Source organism: Anoplopoma fimbria, chromosome 12 (genome assembly GCF_027596085.1).
Source record: "Anoplopoma fimbria isolate UVic2021 breed Golden Eagle Sablefish chromosome 12, Afim_UVic_2022, whole genome shotgun sequence".
Classification (NCBI taxonomy): Eukaryota; Metazoa; Chordata; class Actinopteri; order Perciformes; family Anoplopomatidae; genus Anoplopoma; species Anoplopoma fimbria.
The window spans coordinates 14,885,982-14,898,552 of NC_072460.1; the positions used below are offsets into that span (position 1 = coordinate 14,885,982).

The window sequence follows — 12,571 nt, forward strand, 5'->3', positions numbered from 1 at the left end:
GGGAGGCTGAAAAAAGTGTCTTCAAATATTCCTTTTTTACTTGGGGCGAAAAAGAAACTATGTTCATAAAAGTCCTAAATGTTCATGCAAGTCTTAAATACAGGTTTGCGCAACAACAATAAAAGGTGCATGGAATTCTTTCTACTCCCAAATTCCTCTCTCCTCCTCACCCCCCACTCTGTCTCTCTTGATCTGTCTCTCTTAGCGCTCAGAAGTTCCTGACTAATCTCATTCATTTACCCTGTCAAGCTTCTTTTTTTTTGCCTTATCACAGGATTTTTTTTCTTTTCCTCCCTCTAGCTCTGAGCACAGTATGAGTGGCAGTGTTTATGTTATTGGGAGAAATGTCAAGAGCTCTACTGTGGGCCAGCTGCATGTGTGTCAAAGTCTGCCTGTGAGTGCCTGTATGGCTGTGTATACAACCCATCATTGCACCTATTTTTCCTTGCAAGAATAGCTCAGGGCCCTTGGGGAGCTTGTATCCCATAACAACACCTTGACCTGGAGCTACACCTCGAAGTGGAGCAGCAGCGCCCCATCGGAGTCCAGGCCGAAGAGCCCTGAACGCGCCTGAATCCTGACACCAGCGCAGGCCCAGCCAGACAGGGGAGACAAGTGAAACCCGAGCCCACATTAAAGCACCTCCATCAGGTAGGAGATCAGTGGAGGCCTCCATGCTCTCAGTGTCTGCGGGGGTCCGGGCCTCTGAGGCCCTATCTCACCTCCATCTGGAAAGAGAATCTGAGGGTAGTCTGATGGTTCGATAAGAGGCCATGCCGACTGACACGGTAACAGCCTCTCACCCCCATTTGCACAAACCGGAGTGGATGCAAGTCTAGCTGTGCTCATGCGGGTAAGGGAGGGGAGGATGGATGGGTTGGTGGGGGGGGTTGTGGGTGCATGGTGGCATTCATTTTTCTTTGAAGGTTTAAACCAGTACCATGAAATGTGTGTAGAGGCACTACGCCCAAGCAACACGTTTATAGTGTAACATGTGCATACATCTAACCATACTGCCGTGCTTTCTATGCTCTTTGTGGACTGAAAAGTCTACACACACACATAAGTGGGAAAACGACATGAAGGACATTCATATGTTCATATTTTTGTTTTATAAGGGAGGAAAGTTTCCATGCCAGAGATACAGTGTGGGCTGGAGTGAAGACCTTATTCCTGAAAGATGGAAAAACGGATAGAGGGCCAGACAACTGTTGAAAGGCCTACTCTGCACAACCAGTTACAGAAATACATCTTTATTCATCATAAGCGTTTCTTCTCCACTGCCTACCTTTCTTACTTTTCATATTTGTGTTTTGTGTGTGCTTCTGAATATTACATATTACAGCTCTCATTCGAGCAGTCACCCCTCTTTGTTTTCTAGGGTGCTTTTAATGCTCCACCCTCCTCTTGATGTCTTCTCAAGATGAGACCAACTCCAATGACCCAGCAGTCCTCCTGACCCAACTAGTCCCTTGCTCTCTCTCTTTCTCTCTGCCCACAGACTCAGTTTCTCCATATGTTCTTTATTGTCCATATTTCAGTTCCCTCTCTTAACTCATTTGCTCTTCCACCACCAGGCTGGAAACATAGAAGCACCTTTTTTTCGTGTTCTTTGTTTCTACAGTATAAAAAGTGAATCCTAAACTGAGCACACAAACTTGACAGGAAACAAAATTACACTTTACATTTCATAAATTCCTGCCAGACTGGTACACCACACATTAATAGGAAAAGGCTGATTACTTAGCTTCATATGGCCTGATAGAGATTTTTGGACATGAGCCTAATACGTAAATAGACCAGCAAGTAAAGTCTGTGTGTTAACAGTGTGTGTGTGTGTGTGTGTGTGTGTGTGTGTGTGTGTGTGTGTGTGTGTGTGTGTGTGTGTGTGTGTGTGTGTGTGTGTGTGTGTGTGTGTGTGTGTGTGTGTGTGTGTGGATGTGTGATTGATACAGATGAAGCTGGAGCTTTGGATTTCAAATGGTTTGGTCTGGTTTGGTCATCTCGGATCTATTTAAGATCATTTGAACCAGTTAAGCAAATAAATGTGATCCTTCAGATCTCAATCTGCTCTGAAGGAAAAACAGGCTCACCTTTGCATACAGTAGGTGTGTGTTGGTGAGCGTATCTGTGCCTGCATGTGGACCTGTGCGTGTTTGCGTATGAATCTGTTCCTATGTGTGTGTGCGGGACACTTGTGTCAACAAATTCTTATAATAATGTCTATTCAATAGCTACAAGTATTTGAGGTTCAGACGGAGATTTACACAGTCAGCTAAGATCTGTGTTTGTTCATCAAACATTAGAGCCCCAGGTCTTCAAATGTTAACAATGTGTTCATTTATTCATCCATCACACTTGAACCAGGGGTCAGCTGATGTTTTTTTGTGGTTTATTTTCTCTTTTGTATGTCTGTGCCTCTTTTTGCACATCATGGACAAGCAAACAGCCTTATTTTACTTCTTTACTCAACCAAACGCAAAATCTGTCTACAAACAGGATCTGAGAAGGAGTGACAAAGTCAAGTTTGATGTCAAGCGGAGTCAGTGTGTTTGTACTAGCACAGCTGCACTGTGGTGTTTAATACTATTTAAGTCCGGTCTCAGGAAGAGCCAATCATGTTGTTGGCCAAGTCTGTTTGGTGCTCCTGGGTCAGTATAGCCCCAGGACATGAGACACATAGGATATACACTGTGGATAAATAGGAAGGCTTTCACAGTGTCTGGTGGTCTGCTCTCTACCATAGTCTGACCTGTCTGTCAGTTTCTGAGAGAAAAGGGATGAAGAAACAATTGAGAAAGTTGCAAAAAAGCAACTTTTTGCTTTGAAGTAATTCATTCTGAGCATTGTTCTCTCAAAAATATGATGAACTGCAAATATGTAGTAAAAAAGAGAGTTGAGAAAAACTTTGATGACTCAGTCAGAGTTTAAATGATGTTGCATTCTTAGTTTAGCTAAATTCCTTAAATACATTTAAGGGTGCTTTCACTTGTTGGGCACAAGTAGTTGGGCTCATTTGGTCAAGACCAAGGGGGAAAAAAAATATTCTTTGTTGCATTTTAGTTCTGCTTCAGATTCTAACTTTTTACAAACAAACCAAGCGGAATAAACATGAAATTATACAGACTGACAAGTAACTCGAGGATATGACACCAATTCGGGTGATTGAAAGTTTATGCAAATCTTTAATAATTTTGATGTTAATATGTATGTTCTTTGAGTGTCACAAAGAGCTCACAATGAAGTAAGCCTTTTTAGTATTATTACAATGTAAATCGACTGCATGTTATAAATAAAGCTACTTTCAGAACAGCAAATGGATTTATTATTAGTTTAGCTTTTGATATCAAACTAAAGTCACATCTGCTATCATAAAGTCCTGTGGTTGTTTGCTTTCACATGAAAATGAACTGCACTAGAGTCCACTTGGAAGGGGGCCGAGACCCAGCTTTCAAAGCGTGTGTGAAAGCACCCTCCATAAAATGTGAGTGTTTTCAATTGTTTGTAGGTACGCCAGGCTGTGGGGTCCAGCAGGCATGTTAATGGGTAATGAAACGATTGGGAAGGGGGAATAATCAGAAAAGAGGCAAGGGGGAATGTTTTTAGGGAAATAACCCACCGTTGTAGCCTTAGGGTTGAGATTTAGGGTCTGTGATGGGGAAGTGTGGATGAGATAGAGAGAGGGGGAAAAGCAGGCTGGGTAGTTGATATGAGAAGGAGGCCAAAAACACACACAATTAAAAAACAGTTAAGATGTCTGTGCCAGTTATGATTCCGGAGACTCTTCCGCCTCTGGGTGGCTAAACCCCTAAACATCTACATTTGTCACTCTGACTATAGCCACAGACACTTCATGTGCAACCATTTAAAATCTTTACCAACCTTTTGGAGCACTCTGAGCGACACTGTGGAAAGGCCCCACCAATGAAACCTAAAGGGAGACATTGTGGATCGTAAATAAGCATCATAGAAAGTGACAGAGTTTTGGCTGTGGGCGCAGATAGAGAGTAAATAATCCTCATTAGTTTTGACAAAGCGACTCATAGGTTTGTGATATTTACTGCTGAAACATGCTGTACCTGTTAAATAAGTGCTGATAGAGCCATCCACACTGACAGTGCTAAGGCTTGCTCTTAACATTGAGTCTTGCTGTGGGATTAATGCAATAGGTTATGATGCACTGGCTTGGCAAAAACTCCTCTGTTATGATAGCTAAGGATGATATAGAGTGGTGCTGGAAATATATGTCTCAAGCTGTTTGTGAGAGTCTGTGATGTTGAATATTGATGTGGTGGCTAAGTTAGGGATCACTTTGCAACCCTTGTTCATTTCACTCTGATAACTAAAACTCATGATGTGCAGACCCAAACATGTTATTGATATTAGAACAGGATACTTTGCACTAAAATGACCTGTGAAAAAGAGATTTAATGAGGTGAGTGCAGACTTCCAAAAAACTAAAATGTGCAGTATGAAATGTCGAGATGTGTGTGTGTGTGTGTGTGTGTGTGTGTGTGTGTGTGTGTGTGTGTGTGTGTGTGTGTGTGTGTGTGTGTGTGTGTGTGTGTGTGTTGTGTCCAAGTTGGTCCATTTGGTCTGGGTGGTGCTGGGAATACTATCGGCTTAAGGCTGAAAGAATTCAGGCCTCCCAAGCAAGGTCATGTGCTGATGTTTAGTAGGAGCTTTCTCAGGTCACAGACTGTGACTTTCAACCATCACTCACATTACCACACATCTTTGAGTAGTTCTGTTTAACTGGCATACCCCACATCTCTCCCCCAGTTTGCTGTAATGACACGTGACAGCTGTCTCAGCCCACTTACCTAGCTGAAGGAGAAGTCAACCAAAATAGTTGCTAGAAATGAAATGGACAATGCTTAGTAGATGTGTTGGCCTATGGAAACTTAAGGTAAGGCAACTTGGCAAAAATGCGTAACATAATTGATGATGTCAAGAAAATATCTACTTTTTAATTTCTATAAAGCACTTACATGGCAAATTATAAAATGTCTGTATATATCTAGATTTTATAATCTACAAAATTGTGAGTTCCTAGTTTTGGAATAATTCTAGCTTTTAATTTCCCCAAACATACAAACACTTGGGGCAATAAGGAACTAGTGATAAATATCTTATGATATTAAAATGGTTGGATAGTGCACTCAAACGTTAATGTGTGACCATGTGAACATTATAACGTAAGGTTTGAATTGCTATAACCATTCCTCCTTATCATATTAGCTATTTCGAGAGATCCTTTTCCAATGCCATTCCAGTAGAGGTGATGGAGGACAAAATGCACAGCACACCTGGTGCAAAAGTACATTCCAAAGTTCAGTTACAGCTGATATTTGGTTCAGCAGTTTGGTTCAGCAGCAAAAATCAAGCAGTTATGTTCCAATATCTTTTTAGTACAAATTCATTGTTTGTGTTTTCCAAGTGTTTCCTTGCTTAGCTACAGTGGATGGATAGTAAGATGTGATTTTGTGAATTATTTATTATCTTGTTTGATTATACCTGGTTTTATTATTTGAAACTACTGTATTTTATTATTTGTAACTACTGTATTTTATTACCTTTAATATTTGTTTTCAGAGAAAGCAGACTGGATTTTGTCCCCAATCAATTCCATTGGAAGCGTATTAAAAGGATCCCTTAAAACAGCAATAAAGAAAAAAAAATCTCTCGCCCCCTCACAACAGCTCCAATCTTTCTGTTGTCGTCCTTTTACGTCTCCAGAATGGACCATTAAACATAGCAAAGCTCACCAACATAAATTAGCATCAGCCGATGTAACTGCCAGTACACACATGTGGACAGTGTTTGTGTTACATGGGTGGTGTTTTACAGGGATAATTGCATTGTGTGTTTCCCCACCTGGGCTCTGACACATGTTCAACAGCTCAGACAGACACACCCAACCTATCACACTAATATCAGACTGTAAGAGCACAGAGAGAAGGAGGGAGAACGTGCCAAAGAGTGCTTCCCTCATCTCTCTTGTTATAAAGAGACAGTCTACGTGCTACGTGTCATTTCTCAAAGCCCTGAATGTACTCATGCACTCACACATTCCTGAATAGGCTTAAACAAGCAACAATATCAGAAAATGTCATGTGCATTATTGTATTGTGTCAAAAATCTAGAAATACAGACAGCTGTCCTGACCTACCTCTACACATCTGTTCTTTAGTTACAACACAGGTAATCTCGGCTATGACTGGTGGTCTTACTGGCTTTTTTACTTCAGCTACGACTCAATGCAACAGCTTCTGCAGTAAATATTACAGAACATTCCTTGCAATTTAAGTTGTATCTATGTACAGGCACATTTATATTGCATGTAAGTGCAGCAATTGAAAAAGACAGAACAAAACAGGGAGAATAAGAGAGAGAGCGAACAAGAGACAGAGAGACAGACACAAGCAGTGATGTTTAAAAAAAACCAAAAACGAGTGTAATAACAGTGGTTAAGGTCTGCTCTTTCATTGAGTAAATCTGGCCGGGGCTATTTCACACCGTAGGAATCTCCTGTCGACCAGATCAAAGGATCGCCTAGAGACATGGCTCATACAGAGCACAAGGAACAGGTGACAGCTCCGACACAAGGAGGCATTTACACTGGCACATACGAACCCTCTACCAACGACACACACACGCTGCACATATTTGAATGAACACACAGTGAGATCAGAAAAGCAGAGAGTGACAGCTCCTTTTGTGTCTAGATGAGCCTGTGGGGAAGTCTTTCTGAGGAACTACAAGAAAACCATACATCTATCATCTGAGCTTCAAAAACCACTTAAAGAGAGTCAATACAGGCAGCACACACATACTAAGTATACAGAGGGTATGACAAAGTACATTTAGGCTTTACAAGTATGAGCGTGACATGTACCATATGAGTAGAACATTGATGAGACTAACACATGTACAGTGGACATCTAGCTACGAATGGTATAGGAAGCATGTGGGACGCGAGAGCAGCCTTATGATGGATGGATATAATATAAAACGGGCCATATCCAGAGGGGGTGAACATAAGGCTATGTCATCACTGGCCCATCTCTCTCCATACCTTCCATCACCTTTCACTCCCTCCTATTAACAGCAGGATGGGGATACTGTACTCCTACACACAAGGACACACACACAAGGGCACATGTACTTGCAGAAAAACACACACAGATTCAGGCATATGCGCACACAAACCTACTCATTTGATTGCAGCAGAGTCGTGATATGCACAAAAACGCATGCATGCATACACACAATAACATTTTCACAAAGAGAAATTAATCCCGGGTGGTCTCAGACGTAGCAATCTTTCCGCTTGAGAGAGCTCTGGTTTTGAAATCACGCGATCCAGTACAAACTGGGTACAAAATGCAATTATAGATACACACATACACACACACACACACACACGCACATACACACAAGTAGAATGATTTCCATGAAATAAAATAAAAGGGAAATAAATGTGTACTGTGGAGCATGGAGACAGAATACATAACTGTGGGGCTTCTGGTATAAACCAAACATTACACACTTCTCCCTCTCTCTCTGCTATTGAGTTCCAGCCTGTATCAAACTAAGATGCTGTATGTTTAACATGGGAAGGTCCCACCTTAAACATGGCCATTATGGCCAATAGCTTTTCGCTGTTTTCATAGAATATGAGAAGATTACACAGCACTATGACGGGCCAATTACGTCCTTCACTAAAACACACCTCTGTACCAACAACTCTGTAATGATGATGGCTTAAACGTTTTCACCAATAGAACCCTTTCAGCTGCCCTGGCATTCACACACAAACATTCTCTGCTGGTATAGTTAAATACACACACATACATACACAGCCCCAGATGCAGACTGAGTCAAATTGAATCCTTGTGTTAAGTATATAGAGCATCCCTCGGCGCCACAAAGGGCTGTCTGTTTTTGTGCGTGTGAGTGTATGTGTATATCATCCCCACGGGCCAACTTCTGCAATCAGGTCAAGGATTGCTTGGTATTGGAACTGAGGAAGAAAGAGAGGGAGACTGGGACAGACTAGAAGTGCCAGCCTTCCTCTCACATCTTCCCAACATCCTCTCTCCATCCCCCTCTCCACTCAAACCTGTGTCACCTCTGACCCAGGTCCAATTCACTACTGTCATTATGCAATTAACACCAATTAAGCCATTTGCCTGTAAGAATGTGTGTGTCTCTGCATGATTGTATGTGCATGCTCGTGTGTATGTGCGTTAAGTATGTTGATGTGTGTACGCGCGCAAGATAGGGCAATTACGGCAGCACAAGGGAGCCTTTTGGAAGCGGAGAGCACTGCAATCAACCAATCAGCCTTCAGATGGCTTTGACATGAAAAGAGAGCGTGGCCCCTGCTAACCCTGGGGGTCAGCCCCAATTTACTCTATTTACCCACTCAGGAATGACTCTCTGTGTGTGAAGAAGGAGACACAGAGGGGGGGGGGGGGGGAGGGAATGATGAATAGGTATGGAAATGTCTAAGTTAGTGAGAAAAGGGGAGAAGGGAGGGAGGGAGGGAGGGAGGGAGTAGAGGGATGAGAAGCCTTGGGGTTGTTGGGCAGGTGAATTGCAGCGGGTGGGAGTGTGGGTGGGTGAGGTAGGGGGGGCTTGAGTGGAGAGAAGGGGATGTGGAGAGAGGCCTTCAGGTTGTGTTTGCAAAGCTAAAAGGCCAGCAGTTGGAGCCCATTTGCTAACAATTTCCCCTTGGAGAGTGGCTCTACACACACAGACACACATACACTCCACACAATTTTCCTATTCTACAGAGAGCACATGAGGAATGACAACTTTGCACTTGGCTGGAGCAGTTAAACAGCGAGATACTCCATCATGATAATAGGACTGTTTCTGTTAAACAAAATGTAAAAATTACAACAGCAAGGGATTAGTAGATAACGTCAGTTTCTGTCAGTTGTTTGGATCCACCCTATTTATAAAACCACACTTTTACATGTCTTATTCCATTAACCACAAATGTTTTATACACATACCAATCATGTTTACATTACTGCTGACCATTTTCCAAAGCATACCATAAGTTTTTGGATTGATTGTCAATCTTACAAGCAGCCACCTGATATGAAATCAACTTGTGGATACTTGAAATGTGCTTGAGAATGGTAATCCGTATGTGAACATTATCATTTTGGTAAGTTGCTTTAATGATTGCCTAATGCAGTTAAATATAGGGAACATTTTAGAAATTCTAACTGTTGATGCATTCGAGAGCACGCCAACAACAAAGAGTCAGCTGCCAACAAGTGCTTAATTCATAAGCTACGCTTTCAGAATATTAAACTAAGAAGATAAACAATAAGCGCACAAGGGGGCTGTGAAAGGGTAATGCATATGTTCCTGTTTCTCTTAATAAAAAAAGTTGTTTCTTGACAACCAATGCTAACATCTCAGAGCATTCAAGGACTTTATGTTTAAATGAATGGAAAGAAATGCTTGCTGACTATCAATGCTGGCTGACTGGCTATCTTATGGTATTTTTGGCAAATAGTTGAATAGAAAAATATGTGTTTTTTGCTCGTTTCTAGGATAAAACTTGCAAAACCACTGATCTGATCTGATGTAACACCTGGACCTCAATGGAAATATACAGACAGAGAAAGTTTGTTTCCTCGGTTACTCTAGTTAACCTGTATTGATTTTACACATGAAAAAGTCACAGTTAATGTAGTTCTCCCCTACAGAAGTGACCAACCCGCTTGATCAATAGTGCAGCTGTGAGGTCTGGTGCCCGGGCTGGGCTGCAGATCAGGGAGTAAAATACAACAGGACCAGGCAGCCCCTCATCACAGCAAACAACCTCCTGGCTACAGAACAAGGGGAGGCAGAAAAAACTGAAACAGACAGAGAAACTTAAAGAGAAAAGAAAGGAGAAGTAAACACAGATGCTCAGTATTTCCAGTGCTCCTGGTCAATAATATCACATATCTGTCGAGAGGGACACAGGTTATTCTATATCAATTGTGTGTGTGTGTGTGTGTGTGTGTGTGTCAGAGCATAACTGTCCTGCTCCAGGGGTCTTAGATGTGGACTGTAATCAGGACCACATGACTCTGCTACAGGAAGTCCTCCAGCAAAGGACAGGAAGCAGGAACACAAGGACCACATCATTAGTCTCGCTAGTCCCAAACCCCACAGCCAATAGGAGCCTCAGACACAGTGGGTTTGGGCGTGGTTGTTGGTGTGTCCGTGAGTGAGCACATGTACCATACATTTGTATTTGTGTGTCTGAAGCCTGCAGGCTGATATTAACGACTTATTTGTTTACTGAGTGTAATCAGTCCAGGTTGTGTGTGTTTGCTAGAGTCAGAGCAGAACAGAACTCTTGAGAAGGCTTGGGCCTACAGCCAGAAAACCGGAGCTAAATAACTACAGCGCACACACACACACACACACGCACACACATCTTTCCAAAAACCCCACCAACATCCCTCCTACCACATTCTCACCGCCCCTTCCTTCTCTGTTCTGCAACCCATCAAGACTAAAGAGGCTAATTTCTGTCGATGGCTTACAGGTGGCCAGTGCAAGGTGAACCACATCCACTCTGCTGGCCGACACACAGACACACACACACACACCTACATGCACAAGCACTTAGAAAAATGCATGCCTCTAAAACCAGCCCTTTTATAAAACCAATGCCAAACATCAAAGAGAGAAACACACCTTAACACACCTCAAAGGCACCAGAGACACACAGTTACGCATGTGTGCACAACACACACACACACACACACACACATTATAACACCCAAACTCAAACATACGCACGCTCGTAAAACTTAAAGCATGAAGAATTTCAACAAATGGGTGGAGGGGTCAACTCTAGGCCTGCGACTATCTCATGTTTTTGAGTGCTTTCAAATAAATCTTGCAACTGTTCGAAATTTTCATGTTCAAGATCATCCAAGACTTTGGAATTGAAAAAGGTTCACAATCAAAATTCAAAGCTGCCTTTTGGAAGCAGAAATTCAAAGCTGACAGCAACAATCTGCTGAGTGTGAGAGGACTGTTACAAATGACAGCAATATAATGTGGAATGAGGTCCGCTCCAGCTCTAAGCTTTGTGTAACTCAGTTCCCACAATTTGCCCATTAACGCTGAAATTTCATCATTCTTCGAGCTTTGCAGATGTCATCTTCAATATCTGAGTCCTGCACCAGCCAGAGCACATCATGACACAGAGACATGAATTTACACACACGCACACACACGCACGCACGCACACACACACACACACACACACACACACACACACACACACACACACACGCACACACACACACACACACACACACACACACACACGCACACACACCACAGTTAGACACAATCCTTGTTGTAGCTGAGCTTAATCTTATTTTGTGAGCAGAGAAAGTTTCAGTTGAGTTAGGCAGGCCTAAAATCTCAAAGACAAGTGAACTAGTACAATGTTTTGTTGCACTTCTCAGGTTATTTCAATGATGCATGTTTTTAATCGTTCACTCCCTCTCACACAAGTTCCACATTCTTGGATAGCCATCTGTCTCTCTCAGTCATCTTATGAAGGTTAAAAAGCAAGTTGCCAAGTTACAACACCAGGCTGAGCTCAAACTCTTACATTTGTTCCGACCCGGAGGTGTGTGCGGTGTGTGTGTGTGTGTGTGTGTGTGTGTGTGTGTGTGTGTGTGTGTGTGTGTGTGTGTGTGTGTGTGTGTGTGTGATAGTGCGTGTATGTGTGTTCATGAGTGTGTGTTTGTACTTCTGCACATATTGGATTGCTGCTCTTTGAAGACATGCCGTGGCCTTCATTAAACCCAGTCCTAAGGTCTGGAACAGCTTTCTGGGAATGTGTCGATAGCTTGCACACACACACACACACACACACACACACACACACACACACACACACACACACACACACACACACACACACACACGGGCGCAAACACGCACAACTGCAGTGCCAGTAAAAAAAGACTAGTTCTCTTTGAAGCCTGTGTCACTGTGCAAAGTGATAAGATCAAGGCTGATCATCTCCATCAAAAAATCTTGCAGAGCTTCAAGTGAACACTGTGCTGACAAGCCTGCACCTAGGCCAGGACGGCCCAAAGAGTGCCAAGCTAACTGCTACATGCCACACTTATCAGCTGATATCTGATTGGACAGCGATCTTGAGCTGCCTCTTGGCAATTACAGATTAAAAATGGACAAGCTCTTCTGACAAAAAGGGTCCTTTGAAGTTCTGTGGCACACATGCATTCCAGACTCAACCTTAAAAAACAGGTAAATGGGTGAGACTGAAAGAATGCTAGCTTGTTTTAAGCCATTTCAGAAATATGTTTTTTGTCCTGCCAAGTGATGTAAACAGCTTGGAAAAGCATCATAGAAAGGTTTGATGTTTTTAACTGATCTTCATGAAAATGACAAGAAGCGATCTGATAAGATTGATTTGATCTTCCCGACACCAGCTGGCTCAGACTGCAACAGACTCAATCCAACATGGTTGGATTATTGGTGACACCACAATGGCACTACA

The 12,571-nt window shown here is 42.5% G+C and overlaps 1 protein-coding gene across 1 annotated transcript in view; it reads right to left on the reverse strand.

The window, feature by feature from the left end:
* Positions 1 to 12,571, reverse strand: part of LOC129099457 (ERC protein 2-like) — a 138,834-nt gene that overhangs the window by 6,167 nt on the left and 120,096 nt on the right. Inside the window, exon 18 of the mRNA XM_054608706.1 lies at positions 3,883 to 3,931. The gene's annotated coding sequence lies outside the window, so the exon portion shown is untranslated. The remainder of the gene's footprint in view (positions 1 to 3,882; positions 3,932 to 12,571) is intronic.